Source organism: Polypterus senegalus, unplaced genomic scaffold (assembly GCF_016835505.1).
Source record: "Polypterus senegalus isolate Bchr_013 unplaced genomic scaffold, ASM1683550v1 scaffold_5654, whole genome shotgun sequence".
In the NCBI taxonomy this organism is placed as follows: domain Eukaryota; kingdom Metazoa; phylum Chordata; class Cladistia; order Polypteriformes; family Polypteridae; genus Polypterus; species Polypterus senegalus.
In genome coordinates this window covers 12,322-21,470 of record NW_024382304.1, presented here as the reverse complement: position 1 = coordinate 21,470, position 9,149 = coordinate 12,322, and the positions used below count along the sequence as shown (strand labels likewise).

The following is a 9,149-nucleotide window of genomic DNA, read 5'->3' as shown; positions in this document are numbered from 1 at the left end:
AAAATGGTGTATTTTTCATTAACCACAGATTACGAAGTGGTTTAACTAAATGATGAACTTACAAAAGCTGCTTTCCCATCATAAGTTCACAGACACACGTCGCATTTCATTTTCTCTCTTCATTCGACTAGAGTTAAATTTTCAGGCGACACATCTTCCATGACGTTATAAAATTCAAAAGTTGCCATATTTTCCAGTAACATGTCCACTTACAGACGGTGTTAAACAACAACACAAAAATGACTCGCAAGTACAAGTCAAACCTGACGAGTGATGTGTGTCGTAAAACATTCGACATGCTCAGAACAAATGGGGCAGCATCGTGAAATGAATTTTAATTAAGCAGAGAGCGCGTGCGACATGAGTCCCCATCCGATTTGTCTCGGTCTCATTACACTGGCTGTCTGTTTCACATAGAATTGATTTTAAGGTCTATTAAATAATTAGAAGGCTTTGAGTATTTTACACTCTGCCTTTATTTTGGAGTGTCTGCTCCCAACATCTCTTTCTGAAACATTGCTTGTTTTTTATTCTAAGCAACCATAAAACTGGCAGCTTTCTGTACTCTGGAATGCTTTGCCAATAGAGAAGTGCAGGCTACAAATGTCGAGCATTTCAAAAAACTTCAACAAGCCCACTTTTCTAATTTGGCTTTTTCTTAATTACTTGCATTGGTTGTAATAGTTTAGAAATGGTACTGTGTACACTTTATAAGCTCTGCACTGGGCACTAACCTCTGCTGTTTTCTCTGTTGTTTTTCCAGTTTATTGCAATGGTGTCCCCTGCGTCTCCACCGTCTTTTAAATCAACCCCAACTTCCTGTGATAGAAGAAACGTTCAAAAGACGTCCTGAAATGGAATTGTGATTGGACTGAGACGCCACATTTATGTATGCTGGGATGTGTAGAGGGGTCTATGTGGCTTTAGCTTGGGACCCCACAAGTTTATTATCTCCAGTATCCTTAAAGGCTGCAAGTTTGTCTTTGTCCCTGCCATTTGACCAGGCAGTGTATTTATTACTAAGGACAAGGCCCCCTCCATCTACTTCTCATTTACTTTATAATGCCTTCATTTTTCTTTGTAACTATTTTTTTCTAGAGCAATTTGAGCAACACTTGTAGGAAAGGTGATGTAAAAATATTATTAGTGAACAAATATTAAACGACAGATCAGGAAAAATATCAGTTTAAATCAAACACTTTTTTATGGAATATTGCTGGATAATAACTCTTTGACTGGGAGTAGTATCTTGTTCATAAAGCTAAAATAGCATTTTCCTTTTTGACAAATTTAGTGATTCACTTTTATTGTGTTTAAAACCTTGGCTAACATTTTTTTTAAATACTAAGGCAAAAATCTGTAAATATATTTTGTTCTCCTTCCCTAAAAATTTTTTAACACCTCTCCTTGTTGGCCATTTTCATTATAATTGTATTCCCTAGTTAAATGAGTTTACCATTTATACATCTTTATGATTACTGAATTTTCTACTCATAATATATACATATAAATATGGGTGTATATATATATATATATATTTTTGAGAAACATTGTTCACAGATCTTTCACTTTTATTTTTAAAAATACCATTTATTTCTTCAATAAAAAAAATGTATGAATAAGTGTCATGTATTTCCTTTTTCAAAGTTATAAAAAATGAACTTGCTCTGTGTCAATATGGGTAATAAAATCACTGACATGAGACGAGGAGTCTGCACACAAACAGCGTTGTGTTATGTTAATTAAATTTGTAAGAATGAATGTCACTGCCCTCTGTCCACATGTGACATCATAAACTGAACTATTTCATGCTGTTTAAAATTTGCTCAGTTAGTGAGAATATTTTATTTTACAGCTGTTAAATTCAGTTCAGTTTTATTATATTAATAGGTTAGTTCGTTTCTCAGCGGGTTTTACAGAGCGCCTTGAAAAAAAAAGTAAAACACATCACTAAGAACAAATGAATTAAAAATATGAACTATAGCAGCAAGCACTTACTGTAAAAATAGATCATATAGATTGATTCAAGTGATAACAGAGCACTTCCTTAATTTAAGTCTGTGGATGTAAAGTTAAACTTCTTTGTAAGATTAATAGCCATTGGAATAAATGAGTATTTGAACCGGTGGCTTTATGCTCTTCATTTCTTCAACATCTGACCTGATTGCACAACTGAGAACGAATTAAAGAATTTTAACAAGTGGACAGTCACAGTTAACACTAAGGGGGACAGTCAGCACAATGACATGCAACACAGTGTTAATTCTTTTCTTTTTTGAAAAAGGATCATGTATCCAACCAGTTTTATAGAAATATATTAGGTTTTGTAAACCTGATGCCTTAAGACAAATGGCAATTTTATTAATAATATTGACGTCTAAAGATATCTTTAAACAAACACAATTTGCTCATAAGAGGAAATTGCAACAATAGATCAAAACGGAAAAGAAACTTTATATGATTTATTACTTGAGTGGGAAAATAAAAACACTACATACTTTATATATATATATAGGCACCAGATCGGGTAGCGACACAGCAGTCATTAGCCGATCTGTGTGCCTACCGATTGCGCGCGCAGGCGTATTGAAAGCCGAAAGTGGATTTTTTTGTTTTAATGTTTTTCATTAAGCGCATGCGTGTGTGTCACTACCTGGTTCCCGTTCCGGCCCAATCTGCGTGCGCGTGCGTATTGAAAGGCTATGTCATCACACACTTTACGGTGCTGCCCAATCTGTTTAACGCATGCGCGAACACTTGACGGCATGTTAGGCTTTCAATACGCCTGCGCGCGCAAATCGGGGCACGCAGATCGGGTAGCGACAAGCGACAAGGGTCGTAATAGTAAGCTCTGTGCTACGTGTGCACGCGCTCCTCGGGTTGTCTTTGAGCGCATGCGCATGCAAATCGGGTAGGCTCTGCAGATCGGATAGTGACACTAGTGATGGGAACTCGGGTCTTTTCAAAGCTTCGGCTGTTTTGGATCGGCTCCTTTAAAGAGCCGGCTCTTACAGCTCCCGAATGGCTCTTCGTTTAGTATCACTTGGATGCTTATATTTTAGCCTAATTAAGTAATTATGAATGGTTTGTGTATAAGCAATTTCTTATTCATTGTTTTTCAGACATTACGTATTTTTTGCCTGTTTTCATTACAAAAAATACACAGTTACAATTGTTTAACATTTTAATAAAGCTTTAAATGAACAACAACACAAAACCACAGCAAACAAATTAAATAAAGGCCAAACTCAACAACAACACAACACTATGACTCTTTGAATAAAAGTTTTTAGGTCAGGTTGGCATTCAGAATGCCAGATGCCCCCAGCTTAGATGGGCTGATGCATTTCTCCTCTCCGTGATTATTTGTCCTGTTTTTGAGAAGACTCTTTCTGAAGGAACCGATGTAGCGACAATGCAAAGTCTTCCTACCATTGTAGCACACTCTTGTTTGGGCCTTAGCTCTGGCATCCCATCTGGCGTGCATAGACTTCAGCTTCTCTGTGGCAATTGTGCTTTTATGGAAAAAATCTACAATAGCCTTTACCTTGTCCACAGTTGGTTTCACCACATCTTTAACTATCAGGTTTATTGTGTGTGCAAGGCACGGATTGTGAGTCCACTGCAAATTTTTATGGCTTTTGTTATGTTTGCTGCATTATCAGTAACACAGCACAACACTTTGTCATTTACTTGCCATTCTTTTGCCACTCTTAGCTCCTCTGCTAGGTTTTCTGGTGTTTTCAGCAAACTCAAAACAGTCAAGAAGGCAGGATGTCATCTTAAAGTTTTCAATAAAGTGACAAGTGACAGACATGTATGAGCATGTTGTTCTGGATGTCTAGCAGTCAGTTGTAAGGCAAACTGAAGCATTTTTGACTCTGTCTTGCCATAATGCACACCCCCTTGTTATATAGTTGTTGAATAATTGTTTGGGACAAAGTTTTTCTTTGAACATACATGGCCTGGCATTTAAAAGGGCCCGTACAAAAGTTGTAAATCCTCTGTCCTCCACAATGGAAAATGGTTGAAAGTCGTTAGCTATCATTTTGGCCAGCTCCTCGTCAACACTTATTTGTTTGTCTGGCGTCATTTGTTTTGGAATAAATGTGCTTATTTTGGTTTTGAACTGAAGACCGTGTTATACCTGCAGTTTTCGGTAAGGCAGTGGATGCTGCAGCAGAAGTACTGGCTCTTTTCCAGGGTCAGTGGATGGCAGGAGACAGGGCACGCTCTCCTCCAGTTGCAAGGATGGGTGGGTGGTTCTTATATGTCTGTGCAAGTTTGTTGTTGACCCTGCTCTAACGGATATTTTCATATTACAAATTCTGCACTTAGCTTTGCAGTCTCGAATATCACTGAAATGCAGCCAGATGCTGCTTTTTCGCTTTCACTTATTTCTTCGTTCTTTTTTTCTTCACGACGCGCTTGCATTTAAATCCGGCTCCTCGTCTGTCGCAGCGACAGCTCTGTGTACCTGGCCTGTACGAACACTCTCTGTCTTCGGAGCGTCTGCCCCCCATACTTCGTTCACATAATGGTAGGATCCTAGTCCGATGTGTCGTTCGTGAACGAGCCGGTGAACAGGTGTTCTAACGAAACATCCTGCCCATCGAAATGATCTACCACTGATACTACGCATGCGCAGACAAAAATCACGCAACTTTTCTCGAAGCTTACCAACTGTTCGTCGATCTGTCCTACCTAGTCTTGAAGATTGAGGTAAATGTTACTGTATTTCAGTAATATATATGCTTTTCTTAGCCTTTACTACATTAATGCATTTATTACATGATGCATATATAATACATTGAGAAATGTTAACATTTCCATACATTTGATAGACGACTTCTAAATACAACATGTTAAATGATGACATGGTATAGCGTTATAGTTTAATGTTACGACTTACAATAAACGGATGGGTGTAACATACGGTGTATATACCGTATCTGCCATTTAAATAAACTACGGTAGGATACTTCGACAAAGTAGGACAAATCGTCAGAACACCTTCATTATGAACCAATGTTCTGTGTATCCATATAAATAAAGTCCCGCCCTGCCGAATGGATTTCAGCAGAGCTGAGCAGGAGCGGCTGAAGCTTTGGCTCTGCTCGACGGGCATCGCTCCTCTCGTTCGCTTCAAAGCATCGGCTCTTAGAGCCGGCTCGTTCGCGAACGGGCACATCACTAAGCGACACCCACCCTCTCAATGTTAACGAGTGAAAGTGACAGTTTTATTTCAAGCCGTATTTCATGATGCGTTTGGAGGAATATAATAGACAAAATTAAATAAATAAGCAACAAAAAAACATTTCGCGACACATTATTTATGCTCGCATTTGATCACGCATGTATTTATTCATGACACAATAATTTATTTTGCTACATTTCACTGTACTTTTATTTATTTGCACATTTATTTTTATTTATTTGTTTGTCTGAAATATTTATCCATACTCCCTCGTTTTCAAAGATGACAGCACGTCTCCAAAGCACTTAAAGGAAAGTTGTTACCTCCGTCCAGCAGATGGTAGCAATAAATAATGATGGGCAATCCGGCCTGCCATTGGAAGCTGTCACTGTTTACTTTGAAAGTCTAAGACGTTTTCTTTCCAGGCATTTTCAAACCTGTGACTGGCTTCTGTCATGGCTGTTCCCAGGTTATCTTGGTCGGAAAGAGCGTTGAGTCTAGTCCAAAAGATGAATAACTTTTATTCACCAGGTTTGATGTTTGTTACTGTACACTGGGCTTACAGAGGCGTGCGTGTCCAAAGTGCTGACGTGAATAGATCCGCTATGACAGTTTGGCGAAATGGCATTTTTAAATAGAAAGGTTTATTATTAGTGTACCATGTCTTGCGGAATTTGCATTTCCGTGGCAATGTACACAGATCCCAAGCAGTTTAAAGATATGCCAAAAGTGTTAGTCATATAATGCAAGTTCAAGATGAAATAGGAAACTTCATGAGTTAATGATCAAGCAGTTGGAAAACCCAAAATGGATAGCTAAATAAACACAGTGCTTCTCAACAGGCTGAAAGAGTTCAGCACCCTTTGTGTATTTAAAATGTGTGTCATGTTATATTCACAGATTCATCTTTACTATATGACATATATTTTGGAACAGCATTTACTTATAGACCATAGAAAATGTCTCTCGGGCCTCAACCTAAAGGGACCGTGGGTCAGGGACTAAACCCCTTTTTGATAATGGAAAAAGAATAAAAACAAGCTAAGATTGTTATGGTTAAATTGTATCTTATGTTATTCAAACTGGATGTGAATGTAATGGCCTCCCTATTGTTTCTGGATAGCTGATAATTTTATTAGTGTCACTTGAGCACAATTAGCTAGGGTTTAGTACGTAAGGCAGGAGCTTCATTGATGCATTTAGAAAATTCATCCATCATCAAACCCACTATCCAGGGTCCAGAAGCTGAAGTCGGCCCACCAAGTGTCAGGTGCAACGCTGGAACAATCCCTGGACAGGATGCCAACTCTTTAAAGGCTGAACATGCACACATTTGGACAGCCTTGCATGCAGATCTCCTTCCTGCATATGTTTGACGTGAGGAAAAATAGTGCTGACACAGAGAACATGCAAAATCTACACAGGGAATACTGGGAACTAGTACTGTGATCTCTTTGTTCCAAGACAGCAGCGTTGCTATAGCTGCCCATTAGTGAAAACTTGTCATTATTATTCTGCTTATAAAAATTATATTTTCACACAGTAGTTTTTTTCTTTGCTTAACCGCTATTTTACTCACAGTAATCTACTTGCCTTTTTGTGTCTTTTGACTTAGTTTAATAAGAAATATAGATTGATTTTTGCACATTACAGACCTTGTATGAAGTTCTCAAACTGAGTAAAGAAATTATTGGAATTCAAAACCCTTAAGATGACATCAGTGACAAGTGGCCAAATCGCTTGGTTGCTCACTAGAAAAGTTTTGCACTCTTTTGTCTCTCAGGATCAGTCAGGATATTACTGTATCAGTTTTTATTCTTTGTTACTCAGTTTAATGTATATGTACCCAATGTCAGAACACATAGTCTTCTAATCTTTTAATTTTTTTCCAAATTTATAGAATGAATTGGAATTGTGTTAGTAATCCATTAGCTGTTGTATAGTTTAATGTTGTATTTTTTGAATACCCCATATGATGACCTGATACATTTTTTTAGAATTGTTTATTTTACATTTAGACACATTTAGAAAGTATTAGTTCTGTAAAAATGATTGATTTAGATATGAAATTACCTTATAAAAAATATGGCTAACTCATCTAGTCTTTTTCTTCATTTGCATCTTACTTAGGATCTAGCAGGTATCAGTGCAGGCCTTTCAGAGTTGGAGGCAAAGAGGTAGGCAAAATCCTCCTGCTGTACTGAAAGAATTACATCAGTTTCCAGATATCTTCTTCTTCAGCAAGGCAGAAAATGGAGCAGTAGAGCTTAATTATCAGCTTGTATCATATCAGGAGAGATCATCAGCAATGGAAGGGGTTCTCCAGAAGATACGAGCAAAACACAAGTTTCTTTGTCTTGAAGGGTGAGAGATGAGGTGAAATGAAAAGTTTGATGATTTAAAGTATATTAAAGTAATTAATGTTCAATAAACTTTTTCATTTAAAATAAAATAGATTATTTGATAACGCTGTTCCACACAGTGGAAAAGTTACTGCTTAGTAACCTCATGGTAATAGGTTTGAATCCCACATCATCTCAGCATTTAGCCCTTTGAGTAATGCTATTATTATTATTATTATTATTATTATTGTTGTTATAACAAAAGCATACATTTGATGTGGGTCTGTAACATCCTGAGCTCAGTATATAGAGTGACATACAAATGTTTGGTCACCCCAACTTAAAATGTCTGTTACTGGCGTAAAGTTAAAGATGACACATTTATTTCATATTTTAAGCAGGATTACATTTTATATCCATCATTCAGAAGTACAAAATACCAAAAGATGGAAAATGTCTGAAGCAAAAGTTGCACTCACATGGCCAGTACTTAGTAACACCCTCTTGGCACGTATCACAGCTTGTAAACTCTTTTGTAGCCAGCTGAGTTTTTCAGTTCTTACTTGGGTACTCATCCATTTGTCCTTGCAAAAGGCTTCTTCTTCTGAAACATTCATGTGCTGTCTTGCATGAACTGCTCTTCTGAGATCTATCCACAAATTTTCAATGATGTTTAGGTTGGGGGACTATGAGAGCCATGACAAAACCATCAGCTTAAGTCTCTTGAGTTATTCCATTGTAGATTTTGAGGTTTGTTTCAGATCATTACCTTGTTGTAGGACCCACCCCCTTTTTAACTTCAACTCTTTTTTTTATAGATTGTGTGATGTTTGCTTCCAGAATTTTATGGTATTTATCTGAATCTATTTTTGCCTCTGCCACTCTGCAACACAAGCCCAAAACATGATCAATCCACCCCATCCTGGAATTTTTCACCCTTTTTTTCTCGAGCATACCCTGACATTGTGGCCAAAAAGTTCTATTTTGACTTCATAAGTCCATAGGACTTGTTTCCAAATACATCATGCTTGTTTAGATGTTCATTTGCAATCTTCAGGTTCTGAATTTGTGTCTAGGACACAGGAAGGGTTTCTTTGCTGACTCTACTGTAAGGTCATATTTGTTCAGGTGTCTCTGCACAGTAGAACAGTGCACCACCACTACTGCTAAATCTTCCAGAAGGTCTTTTGCGCTCAAACAGGGGTTTTTGTTTGCCTTTCTAGCAATCAAATGAGCAGTTTTTTCAGAAAGTTTTCCTGGTCTTCCGACTGAACTTGACCTCCACTGTACGTTAATGCCATTCTTAATAACATTATGAACTGAGGAAACAGCTACCTTAAAATGCTTTGCCATTTTCTTGTAACTTTCTCCTACTTTTGAGCATCAACTATTTTAGTTTTCAAAACAGTAGGCGTCTTAGGCAGCCCATGGCTGCTGATTGTTGGGACAAGGTTTGAGGTGTCAGAGAATTTATACAGCTTTGAAATTTACATCATCTGGGGTTTCCTAATGATGACTGTGAACAACCAATAACCTTAACTGAACTAATGATGGTCTGAGACCTCAAATATTTTGGGGTGCCCAAACTTTTGCTTGGTGCTTCTTTCCTT

General features: G+C 37.6%; 1 long non-coding RNA gene across 1 annotated transcript; it reads left to right on the top strand.

Annotated features, from left to right (window-relative positions):
- The first annotated feature begins 5,703 nt into the window (after positions 1 to 5,703).
- On the top strand, positions 5,704 to 7,555 carry LOC120521037. Its single transcript, XR_005631968.1, has 3 exons — positions 5,704 to 5,728; positions 7,328 to 7,374; positions 7,491 to 7,555. It is a non-coding gene; the product is annotated as an uncharacterized LOC120521037 (long non-coding RNA).
- The last annotated feature ends 1,594 nt before the right edge of the window (positions 7,556 to 9,149 follow it).